The sequence below is a fragment of the Stenella coeruleoalba genome (assembly GCF_951394435.1).
Source record: "Stenella coeruleoalba genome assembly, chromosome: 21".
In the NCBI taxonomy this organism is placed as follows: domain Eukaryota; kingdom Metazoa; phylum Chordata; class Mammalia; order Artiodactyla; family Delphinidae; genus Stenella; species Stenella coeruleoalba.
The window spans coordinates 13,607,317-13,619,823 of NC_137167.1; positions in this window are offsets into that span (position 1 = coordinate 13,607,317).

Sequence of the window (12,507 nt, forward strand, 5' to 3'; positions counted from 1 at the left end):
GTAATAATCGGATTCTGTACAGGCTGAATATGAACCTCCTTCTTAAGGGGCCCCCGGAGCAGGCAGCCACCTGCCTTGAAGGAAGTAGATCATGGCTGGAACCCCTTGCTTGGAACTGCTTCTAAATGCACAGCGTGACTTCCACTATGCGTGTGGCCTCTTTCAACCCAGCCTTGCTACCCTGCCATCAGCCTAGCCCCTTCCATCATCCTCACGCCCATGGACTCAGGTATGCTGGTACCCTCTCACTGATCCCTGCCAGGGACAGTCCCCAGGAACAGAAGAGCAGGTTTTCATGCTGACCCTGAGATGCACTCACTTAGAGCTAAGTCCACAGACAGGGTCAGCTTTGGGCATAAATAGTGATTAAGCTTGTCTCTGGCAATCCCTGCCCCACTGCCTCATATGCACCTTCGCTTCCTTTACACTTTTCCTGTCTTTTCTCTCCTGCACTTACTGCATTTATTCTCCTAGGTCAAGGATGGCAAATATATTTCATTTTGAGTGCCAACTCTGATGAATTAGTAGGTACTGCCTGGACCACTCTATCGAGATAGATAAAACAAACAAACAACAAAAAAAAACACCTGCATGTGAACTCTGTGATTTTTTAATGTCTGCTCTGGGGACATTATTTGCCGTCTTCTCGTTTGTCCATGAGCTTTTAGAAGGCAGAGACTATCTTATTCAGCTTTGGATCTCTAATTATCAGCCTTCAATAATTTTTATAGTTGAACTGTGCCTGTAGCAACTGTGGAATCTTTAATCCCCATCTTGCTTGTTCCCAGCTCTGCCCAAACTTCAGCTATCACAGAGGGAGTGACATGGTGTAATAGAAATGTATCATTTCAGTTCCCCATGTCCTGAAGGGACATACAGGATGAGAACCCATAGAGGAAGAATGTGAGGAGTTTTTGAAAAAGTGAGAAAGTGGAGAAGGAAAAGGAAGGATGCTGGGAAGATGAGGGAGTGTGTCAGAGATCCTGGCACCAGTGAAGAGAATTAGAAGCATTCCCAAACACGCAACACCGAGTGCTATTGAAGAACTCTGTAGCACATACACGTAGGAAGTACACGCAGTATGATGACGCAGCAGGCTTGAACAGACTTGCAAGAGCTGATTGTTAAATTTTCAGGAATTTTGCCAGTCAGTTAACATCATGCTGGTAGCTTGAAATTGGCTATGATGGGAGTATTTACACCACAGAAATTGGCAAAGGCTACAAACCAGGACTCTGCTCCCCCGTCTCCCAACACCCAGAACTGATTGTCAAACATTGACTAGTGCACCACTGAGTAGATGCCCCCAAACTCTGCGTGCAAAGAGGAATGAGAGCATTCAGTGCCAGTTTGTATGTTACCCCGAATGGGCTAATCTGTCCTCAATCTTGAGTCTTGTCCATTCTGATGAGGAGGCAGGATTGGGAAGCTCTTCATGGCCAGTGGGTTGCTGACTGTTTCAGGGTTCTGGACTTTGACTGGTTGACTCATCAGAGGCTCTCCAGGGCATGAGAGTGGAAGAACAGCACCAATCAAAGCACAGACTGTGGAAAAGTCAGCTGTGCACAAAGGGGGCTCTTACTGGTTCTGCGATACTGTAAGTTAGGTGGCGGGTTGCATTCCTGCAATGACGTCTTGAAGGGAAAAATGGCTCAAGAACCCACTTTTCGGTCATCCCATAAATGAGAAATGCTTCTTAACTGAATTGGGATGAGCCCTGGAGGACAGACCCGGGCCCACACTGGCAAGGTGCTGGTGGGGGGAACGCCCGAGGTGGCTCAGATGGAAGGTTCTCGGTGCAGCCCTTTCCCCTCTGCCTATCCATGGTGTCGATGGCAGAGGCTTCTCGGGGATCCCGTGTGAGAAAAGGATTGCAGCAGCTGCCTTCTTCCTGTCCTCAGGCAGGAGCCCATCTTCCCCACTGCTGGAGCTGTTGACCGTGTCATTGGCACGTGGCCCTTCTTTTGCGGGGAGGAGTGAGCTGGGGGATGCTGGAGGGGAGGGCAGGAAGGTCCGGGAGGATGCCCGATTTCGAGACAAGCTGCCGGGGACAGTCTAGTGATGCCCCCTGAGCTGGGCCTCAGTTTTGGAACAACTGCCGGACAGGCCTGGAGAAGGAGGGCTGTCCTCCACATCAACATTGTAATTGGTTCTGAGCAGCGGGAAATGTGTCAGGTAAAGACAGGAGCCAGGCCAACGAAAGAAGCAAAACAGACCAAGTAAAACATGAGAGGAAATCAGTCTACTGTGTCACCAGAGAAAGGAGAGGAAAATACTCGAATAGTATCTGCTACTTACAGCAGGGTTTTCCGAACCTCAGTGATTCTGAGAGCTCACTCATGATTTTCACCGCCCCTCCTTTCCACCCATTTCATTATTTATTTAGTATTTGTCTTTAAAATAACTCACTTTGGAAAGAAACGCGGCCTCTTGTTAAAAATGGTATCCTTAAGTTCACGGCTTTGACACGGCAGTTTAATTGTTTTCCTAATACGCATTATTATAAACACATGACTATGAAAAGAGACACTCTTCATCCATCTACCCCAGAAGCCACTGGGAGGCCACCGTGGGCCCCTCGGTGGGAGCAGTGTCCCCCTGAGCACAGAGGTCACTTAGAGTGAAGCCACGGGAGGCGCCTGGCTCTGGGTTTGTGTCACTTGTCAATGTCTCCCGCTCACCTGCCCCCACACGGTTGCTAAAGCTCTCACTTGGCAACAGGCACACCTTTTCCCTTTTTAAAAGCCCTCAAGCACAACATGAACAAGACATAAATGTCTGTTCTGTTAGGTCAGGTGTTGGGTGGTGGTAGTTTGTTTCATTATTAGGAATGGAGTCATTGCCCGTCGAATGTCACACAAGGTGCTCCTCTTAAAACAGGGTCTTTGGTAGGGATTGTTTTAGAATAAGGCATCTCTCTCCATCTAAAGCATTTTGTGTCAAGAATGCAGTTCAATAAAATTAAGAAAAAATGTGTTTTCATTTTTTCTTAATTTTATTAAGAAAATATTTTCTTATGTATATGTATATTGTGTATTTTCATGTCATCCTTCCTTTGTCTGTGTTTTGTCCTTTGCCCTTTTTTTCTTGTATGTTCCTGACTCTTGATCCTTTTCTTGTTCTATCTTCTCCTTATCCTGACCCCAAATTATGAATCTGGTTTCCGTCCTTTAAAGAAAACCACAACAGGAACGTTTCCCTGGTAGAAGCTTAAACCCAATGTACATTTTTTGGCAGCACAAATGACTTTTGGAAGGAGGTTGTAGGAACAATTTTTCAAATATGAACACCATCCGACAGCTTTTAATGGTGGGCCTGGCTGCCTGATTGGATTATACTTCCACTAGGGGGCACTGTTCTCTTTATATGTCAAAATTTTTATGGCAATAGTAACAATAGAAATGCTGGTTTCCTTTTGGAAAGAAGGGCAACTGAATACAGCTTTGGCCGGGCGGGGGTGTGTGTGTGAACATTAAGGATATGAAGCCAGTTGCAAAGAAAACACTTGGTTTTAGCAGCAAATTCACCCAATATTGTAGACAGAAAGTCAATTAACAGTGGAGCTGGTGGGAGCTGTGACATTCCTGATGTTGCCACTTTCACGAAATCCTCTCTTATTCCAGTTGTCAGCTGGCAAATTTCTTTCCCTAAATTCAACCTGAAGCTAAGGGATCCTTCTCAATAATGTCAAGACCTAGGTCTGAGCCAATCATCTTTGTGGGATTCATCCCAGGCTTGTTTTAGAGCTAGGGGAGATCTCAGCCATTAGCTGGTCCTAACTCCACATGACAAGGACACAGGCTCAGAGAGATGGAGCAGTTTGTCCAGACCACACAGCGCTCATTGGGGCGACGTGAATATTCTCTGATACTGTGACTCCAATTTCTTTCGTCCTTACACACCTATGTCTTCCTTAAAAATGCCCTCTTCCAGCTTCCAGTGGTGTCTTGTGTCAATGGGATTTTTAAAAAGTCTTTTCTGAACTGACAGTGTAACTCAGACCTTGTAATATTTTACTGTAGACACTGGGTTACAGTAGCTTACCTGTACCTCCATACCTGAGGTTATTGCAAATCTTTCCTTAATAATCTAAGATATTGAATTCTAATCAATGACTGTCTTGAGCCCCTGAACAGTGAGCCATGATGAATAGGAGCTAATGTAGGAGAATGAAAGGGACTGTCCCAGTTTCCAGAGACCCAGGTTTTCATCTAAGCAACACCTTAAAGAGTGAGTTACTTTGGACAAAATTGCTTAACCTTCTTCTGGCCTTTGTTTCCTTTTCTGTAAGCTCTGGCTAGCGGCAGAGCAGCATTCAGTGAGCCAGAGACTTCGTGTACATGATCTTACCCATGCTTCAAAATGGTCTGTGAGAGATTGTCATCTGCATTTGATGATAAAGGGAAACTGAGACTCAGAGAGGCCAAGTCATCTGCTCAAGATCCTGCAGTGATAAGTAGCTGACCTAGGAGGTGGGCCTGAATCTTTTTTGTTTTGAAAACTTTCCTCTTAAGCATAAGATGAGGCCTTCAGTCAGGAAATATACAGAGAACCTTCTATGCGCTCGGCAGGTCTTCCTGGCTCTCACACCCGACATGCTCAACTCAAACCACAGAGAGAATGCGAAAAGGAAATGAAAAACGATACGACATTTGAGAGGCAGCGTGGTGTTGTCAGGGGACGCGAGTTTACGTCCCTTCTCGTCCACACATTGGGCGTGATTTGAAGCAGGTCACTTCACCTCTGACGGCTCGTTTCCTCATCTGAAAAGTGATGGGGTTCAGATGAACTCCAGGAGCTCGTTCTCACATGCCGCATTCTCTGGAGGAAAGGCCCAAAATTGAAATTCCTTCTCGGCGCTCAGGCCGCTGCCATCCGATCTCCAGGTCTCAGGTGCCCAGCCTGAATTTTTCCAGCCTGAGCTCTGGATTATTTTGTTCTCTCCCCCTGCCCCTCAGCTTCCGTCCTGGGGAAGCTCCGTCCTGCTCTCTCCACCCACCTCTCCACCCCCCTGGAGCTCTGGTTCATCCAGTGGAGCCGGCCAGGCAGAGGAGACTCCATAGCATCTTCGTTGTGGGGCTGCACTCGCTCAAGAATTTAATAGGACTTGCTTACTGCCTGTGATCACCCGGTGGAAGCAGGCACAGGAATACGGTTCTGAACCAGCTTGTCTGAATCAAGTCAAGACGATGGAGCTAACTGACCGTGTCACGTGTCATCAGGTCCCACTGATGCCCTCACTCTTTTCATCCAAATGATTGAAAAGGTATTTCTAAACAGAATTGAGGGGCCCTGTCTAAATCAGACTGGTGTATTGGCCTTAAAGTCCCGATTTGAAGAGCTCCATGCTCCAGTCCACAGCTGCTTCTCAGTAGAAGTTCCTTATTATTGCTGATAACAACTGTATGAATAAAGAGAAAAGAAGTTCCTACTCCATGAGAGGGAGAGAAAAAATCTCATTCAAACCGAGAGAGAATGAAAGTTGCTTTTGTTCAGCAGCTTTACAATTCCTGCTTCCCTTTTCTTCTGGAAAATGAAGCCGAATGTAAGAGCTTATCTTGGTCTGACTTTTTTTTTCCCCTCAAGCCAAAATAGAACAGCTATTTAGCTGGAAAATTCATAGGAGCTCATGTCAATTGGTTAACAAAACACATGCACACACACACGTCTTAATGTCCTCATTATATAAAATCTCAATCATCAAAAATTGACAAGAAAAAAAATGCTGAGACTCCAATAGGCAATTGAGTAGAGGATATAAACAGATGATTCATAAAGCAGGAAATGCAAATAGCAAAAAATCATATGAAAGAATATTCAACACACATATAATAAAAGAAATCCAGACTAAAATAACAATGAGATAGGGTAGCCACTCAGCAAATTAGTAAAGATTTTTAAAAATTAAAGGCAGCTTTTGCTTTTGGGTAATGGGTTCCTGGAAAATACATATGAAATCTAAATACATAAAAGCCTAATAATAACCTTGTATGTTTTAAGGGGCTGGTATTAGCTGAGGGTTAATATTCCTAAGAACAGAGCCTTCCTTAGGTCTCTTACTCCCTCTCTGCCCATTGTATTCTGGTCCCCCCGCCCTGCCCTTCCCCCCGCCCCCCATCTTCCATCAATATTACCATCTAGGAAGTGGATCAAGAGGCATAGTCCCAGCCTTGGCTGTGAAGACTGTGCAAATCCATCATTCTCTTTATTTTTTAAGTTCTTTTGTAAGAAACTTGAATTCAGATTTTTAAATTCCACGGTTCTCCCACGGTCTGTTTTTCTTTGCTCCAAACTTTTGTCTTCACTAATACATATGCAGAAACATGATGAATACTAGACATGGACTGTCCTTAAAGGCATCCAATCCAGGTGGTGCTTTTTACAGCAGGAGACTGGGATGAAGATCAGTATCCTCGTGGCACCTGCTTGCTGCCCTTGTTAAAAGACGTATGTACCTGACCACTAGGCTTTGCAGGTTAGGGCCATGGCCTCTCAAGTGTGTAACACAGAATGGCCGCCTTGGGTGAGAGAAAAACGTACTCGGATTTCTGCTCTTTACTTTGTCTTGTCCTTTTAAAATGTCCATTTTTAACACAGTTACAGTGTACAGGTTAGTACAGCAATTTATTTATTGGGGATGCGTGATCAAAATTGCTTTGCTGGTAGGATATTGTTCTTAAAAAGTTTGCAGACAACGGATTAGAGAGAGCGTACAATTTAGGAAGAAAGAATTAAAACTAGAATTAAGGGAGGAAGCAAGGTGGGCTGTGGTCGTAGGGAGTGACCAACAGAACTCACAGTAAACGGCAGGGATCACCTCCTTGCCACAGAGGCCACGATGCTATTCAAACAGCTGGAACATTCGGCTGAATCACAAGGACATGCTGGCACGCTGACAAAGAGGCCAATGTTTTTAAAGGCCACCTTGCCGGAAAAGGCCATGCCCAGGCACCATAGGCCAAGATTCCAGGAATCACCTCCCCGAGCATGCCAAGCTGAGGGTCTCATTGAGATGGTGCCAGTTGGGACTCAATGGTAGGGAGGCCCAAACCAGCTGAGGGGTGTGGAGATGAAAGCATCTGAGTAATCTAGCTGAAATCCAGGGACAGACAAGTGACCTAGAGGATTTAGCAGTCTTGTCAAAGTGAAAGCAGGTGTCACCAGGGGCCTGGAAGCAAATCCCTATGCTGGGTGAGGTGCGTGTGGTGGAGGAGAAGGTAGAGCAGAGCCTGGTATTTGGAATACCCTTGAGTAGTTTTGACCCTACGGAGCTGGGTGTTAGGGAAGATCCAACAGCACGATTCTGAGCCTCATTTATGTTTCACTTAAGCATCACAACCTCTGGACAATCTGATGACAAGTTCATGCCTTTGTTCAAAAGGAGAACTGTGAGGAAAAAGTATAGACATATCACCCAAACTTATAACCTCTGCTGGATAAGGAAACCCAAGGAGATTTCCCATTATTTCTGGGTGTCCCAACAGCTTCTCTTGTGTGTGCAGTGTTAAGTGCTCTCGTGTGTTCTGGCCTCGTTGTGGGGGTTTAGTACCCCACACCAGCTGGAGAGGTACCACTGTTCCAACTTCAGTATCTCTTCATGGTGGTGAGGGGTGAGAATGGCAGAGCTCAACTTCAGCCTTCTCCTTAAGGATGGTGCACACTCAGAAAACGTTGGGAGCCAAGTGGAAGTCAAACTGTCAGCGTTACTAGTGGGTGGGCTAACTGACTCGCAAGTATAGGGCTCTCTGGGAAGCTGGAACGGAGAAAGTGGCTTGAGCTTGAGGACAGAGTTGCTGCTTCTCTAATTGCAGATCTTGAACCTGCCTGTCTACCTAGACCATAGCCCACCTGAGGACAGGGGTGGTGCCTGGGGCAGGTTCGATGCCCAGCTGTGGACACACAGACCCACTAGATGTTGACTGAATCACAGCTCATTTCAGTTTAGAACTGAAGCTTTAACATCTGCTCTGCTCTAGAATTTGATGGAAGCAATGAATTGAATTTAGAGCTGATTTCCTTTAAAAATATTTATAGGAACTCTGAAATTTCCTAATTATTTGAAAATGTTATTTTTGTTTAGTGTTACTTTCTTTTGCTTTGTTGTTATTAAATATTTTATTTTGAGATGATTGTAGATTCATATTCGAGTGTAAGAAATAATATAGAGAGATCCTGTACCTCTACCCAGTTTCCCCAGTGGTAACGTCTTGCCAAACTATTGCGCTGTTCCACTCCAGGACATTGACGTCAAGATCCAGGACATTTCCATCACTATAAGGATCCCTCATGTTGCCCTTTGATTGCTACATCCACTTCCCTCCTGCCCCCACCCCGCCCTAATCCCTGGCAACCACTCTTCTCCATCTCTATAATTTTGTGATTTCAAGAATGTTATATAGCTTGCAGCTAGTAGATAAACAAATCCTAGAGATCTAAGGCACAGTATAGAAATATAGACAGTATTGAATTATAATCATTGAACTTCCTAAGAGACTAGATTTTAGTTATTCCCAACACAGAAAAGAAATGATAATTATGTGACATGATAGAGGTGCTAAATATTGCTACAATGGTAATCATTCTACAGTATATAAATGTATCATATCAACATGTTGAACACCTTAAATTTATACAGTATATATGTCAAATATATTTCAATTAAAAATGCAGAAGAGAATGTTATGTAAATGGAATTATATAGTATGTAACCTCTTGGGATTGCCTTTTTTCTAACAGCAGAATTCTCTGAAGATTCATCCCAGTTGTTGTGTGTCTCAATAGTTGGTTCATTTTTATTGCTGAAGAGTGTCACATGGAATGGATGGACCACAGTTCAACTATTCACATATATATATTTTTTAAGATGTTGGGGGTAGGAGTTTATTAATTAATTAATTTATTTTTGCTGTGTTGGGTCTTCGTTTCTGTGAGAGGGCTTTCTCTAGTTGCGGCAAGTGGGGGCCACTCTTCATCGCAGTGTGCGGGCCTCTCACTATCGCGGCCTCTTTTGTTGCGGGGCACAGGCTCCAGACGCACAGGCTCAGCAGTTGTGGCTCACGGGCCTAGTTGCTCCGTGGAACATGGGATCCTCCCAGACTAGGGCTCGAACCCGTGTCCCCTGCATTAGCAGGCAGACTCTCAACCACTGCACCACCAGGGAAGCCCAACTATTCACATATTGAAGGACATGTGGGATGTTTCCAGTTTGGGATTATTACAGAGGTGCTATGAACATTAGTGTACATGTCTTTGTGTAAACATAAGCTTTTATTTCTCAAGGATAAATGGAGGACAATTATTGGGTCGTGTGGTAATTCCATGTTTCGTTTTTAAAGAAACTAAACTTTAAAGAAACTAAACTACTAAGCCATTTTCCAGAGAGGCTGTACCATTTTACATTCCCACCAGCATTGTATGAGTGATCCTCATCACCCAATGGTGGTGTCATTATTTTCGTTTTAGCCATTCTGATAGGTGTGTTGTGATATTTCAATGTGTTTTGCGTTTCCTTAGTGGCTAATAATGTTGACCATCTTCTCATATGCTTATCTGCCATCCGTACACCCTTTTCAGTGAAATGTCTCTTTTTGTCTTTTGTCAATTTTTTAGTTGGATTGTATGCTTTTTTAAATGTTGAATTCTGAGAGTTCTTTATATATTCTAGATGCTAGTTCTTTTCCAGATATATGATTTGGAAGTATTTTCTCCTGATCTATAGCTTGCTTGTCTTTTCCTTCTCTTCACGGGGTCTTTCACAGAGTAAAAGTTTTTAATTGTGACCAAATCCAATATTTCAATTTTCCCTGTTATGGATCTCAGTTTTGGTGTTAAGTCTATGAATTTTCTTTTATTGCCTAGCCCTAGACTCTGAAGATATTTTCCCCCCATGTTTTCTTCTAAAAGTTTTATAGTTTTATATTTTACCATTCATTTGTGATCCATTTTGAGTTAATTTCTTTATAAGGATGACACTTAGGTCAAGGGTTTTTGGTATTTGTTTGTTTGTTTCTTATTTGTGTGTGTGTGTGTGTTTTGTTTGTTTGTTTTGTTTTTGTTTTTGCAGTACGCGGGCCTCTCACTGTTGTGGCCTCTTCCGTTGCGGAGCACAGGTTCCGGACGTGCAGGCTCAGCGGCCGTGGCTCACGGGCGCAGCCACTCCGCGGCATGTGAGATCTTACTGGACCGGGGCACAAACCCGTGTCCTCTGCATCGGCAGGCGGACTCTCAACCACTGCGCCACCAGGGAAGCCTGTGTGTGTGTTTTAACTTGTGGATGTCCAATTGCTCCAGCACAATTTGCTGAAAAGGCTATTTTCCCCCCATTGAATTGCTTTCACTCCTTTGTCAAAAATCAGTTTGGCACATTTGTGTGGGTCTATTACTGAGTTCTGTCTTCTGTTCCATTGATCTATGTATCTATTCCTTTGCCAACACAAAGTAGTTTTGATTACTGTAGCTATACCATGAGTTGTGAAGCCAGACGGACTAATTCCTCTCTTTTATCCTTCTTTTTAAAAATTGTTGGGACTTCCCTGGTGGCACAGTGGTTAAGAATCTGCCTGCCAATGCAGGGGACATGGGTTCTAGCCCTGGTCCAGGAAGGTCCCACATGCCACGGAGCAACTAAGCCCGTGCGCCACAACTACTACTGAGCCCGTGTGCCACAACTACTGAAGCCTGCATGCCTAGAGCCTGTGCTCCACAACGAGAAGCCACTGCAATGAGAAGCCCACACACTGCAATGAAGAGTAGCCCCCGCTTGCCACAACTAGAGAAAGCCCATGCGCAGCAACGAAAACCCAACACAGCCATAAATAAATAATTTTTTAAAAAGTTTAAAAAATTGTTTTAGCTATTGTAGTTCTTTTGCTTTTACATATAAATTTAGAATAACCTTGTTTATGTCTATGAAAAAACTCTTGCCTGGATTTTGATAGGAATTTCATTAAATCTCTATATCAATTTGGGGAGAAGACATCTTTATTATATTGAGTCTTCTAATACATTAACGCGGTGTGTCTCTCCATTTATTTAGAGCTTTAATTTCTTTCATGAGCTTTTTGTAGTTTGTAACATGCAAGTTCTATACATATGTTATTAGATTTACACCTGTATTGGCTTGCTAATAGGGTAACTGAGTGGCTTAAACAAACAGCAACAAAATATTTCTCACAGCTCTGGAGGCTAGAAATCTGAAATCAAGATGTTGGCTGGAAAAAAAAAAAAAAAAGATGTTGGCTGGAATCTAAAAAATAAAACAAACTAGTGAATATAGCGAAAAAGAAACAGACTCACAGATTACCAGTGGTTACCAGTGGGGAGAGAAAATAGGGAAGGAATTAAGGGGTACAAATTATTATGTATAAAATAAATGAGCTACAAGGATATATTGTACAACACAGGGAATATAGCCAATATTTTATAATAACTATAAATGGAGTATAATCTTTTAAAATTGTGAATCACTATGTTGTACACCTGTAACTTATATAATATTGTACATCAACTATACCTCAATTTTTAAAAATTAAAATAAATAAATAAACCAAACCAAATAACCAATAACTGAAACAAACCAAAGCAAAAAGATGTTGGTAGAGTTGTTCCCTTCTGAGGGCTGTGAGAGAAGGATCTGTCCCAGGACTCTCTCCTCTCTATCTCTGTGTCCAAATTTCCCCCCTTTTATAAGGACACTAGTCATATTGGATTAGGGCCCACTCTAATAACCTCATTTTAAGTTGATTACCTCTGTAAAGACCCATATCCAAATAAGGTCACATTCTGAGGGACTTGGGGTTAGGACTCCAACATATCTTTTTTAAGGGGACACAATTCAACCCATAACATCACCTCTCTCCTAACTGAGATTCTGGGTTGACAGTTCTTTATCTTCATTCTTTCCTTCTTGACTCCATGGCTTCTGTTGAGAAATCCACTTTTATTCCAGTTGTTTTCACCATATAGGTTAGGTGTCATTTCTCTATAGCTGCTTTAAAGATATTTTCTTTGGTTTTGGTTTTCAGAAATTTGACTGTGATGTGTTTTGGAATGGACTTCTTCAGGTTTATCCTGTTTGGGATTTGTTCGGCTTATTGAATCTAGGTTTATATATTTTGCCAAATTTGGGAAGTTTTCAGGAGTTATTCTTTAAGTGCTTTTTCAGCCCTGCCCTCCTTCTCCTTTCCTTCCAGGAATCTGATGACACAAATGTTACATCTTTTGTTGTAGTCCCACAGATTCCTGAAGCTCTGTTTATTTGTTTTTCCAGTCTATTTTCTCTCTGTTGTTCAGATTGAATAATTTCTATTGTTCTATCTTTAAATCCACTGATTCTTTCCTCAGTGTTCTCCATTCTGCTCTCGAGCCCACCTGTAGCATTTTAAACTTTCACGTATCGCATTTTTCAGTTCTAAAATTTCCATTTGGTTCTTCTTTATATCTTCTATTTCTTTGCTGAGTCTTTTCGTTTCTTTATTGAAACTTTCTACATTTGCATTTGTTTCGAGT